We start from the raw sequence: 799 nt of genomic DNA on the forward strand, positions 1-799 counted from the left end.
AGCAGAAGTATGAGGTAACGGGAAAGGCCTTTCAATACCAGCTGCACATGATGCATGTTTGGCGAACAATTGAAGCGCTTCATGCACACCTCTCCGCCCCTTCAATGGAGGCGCATGGTGCTCCGGTCTTGCCGATGGAGGCGCCTAGTAGCCAGTGAATTTCATGCTTAAAAGTTGCGCTTTTTATGCTGCGTCCTGATGCTGCGTACCAGCTGCTGCTACCCAGTTGCCAGTGACCGAGCGACCTTGGCTGTTTGATTTCCTTTCATTTGATTTTCCTCCACCTTTAAGGCATGAGAACGAAGCGAAAAGGGACTTAGGGAATGAACAGTGAGCTGAGCAGTACTTTTTGAGGGAAAATGAAGCCTCTTCCCTGGATCTCGGCTCGGAGTCTGTCAGTGAGTGTGAAATGGCCAGCAGGTCTTACTCAAACACCTCGGAACGGAACCAACGAAGATGATGCCGCCCTGCCGTTCACAGAACCAAACGATGCACCGTGATGTAAGACTTACGGCCACACCAGGTGCCTGGTGCACGATGCCTGACCTCTCTTCAATGCACAGGATGCTCGGTGCGTTCCAGGCAGCGATGGCAGCTTAACCTTCTACCGGACGGTAGCTGTAAGCGAGCGGTGCTGCCGACTGGGCTGGGCTGACAGGCAGGCCAATATGAAGGTTGCGCCAGATTGCGAAGGTGTGTTGCTGCTGCTGCAAAGTGTCAAACAGTAGAACACCGAGGTCCATTTGGTTGCCACCAGCAAGGGTTCCGTACGACGATGATGACGGCATCCGGAGCGTGC

Source organism: Anopheles aquasalis, chromosome 2 (assembly GCF_943734665.1).
Source record: "Anopheles aquasalis chromosome 2, idAnoAquaMG_Q_19, whole genome shotgun sequence".
In the NCBI taxonomy this organism is placed as follows: Eukaryota; Metazoa; Arthropoda; class Insecta; order Diptera; family Culicidae; genus Anopheles; species Anopheles aquasalis.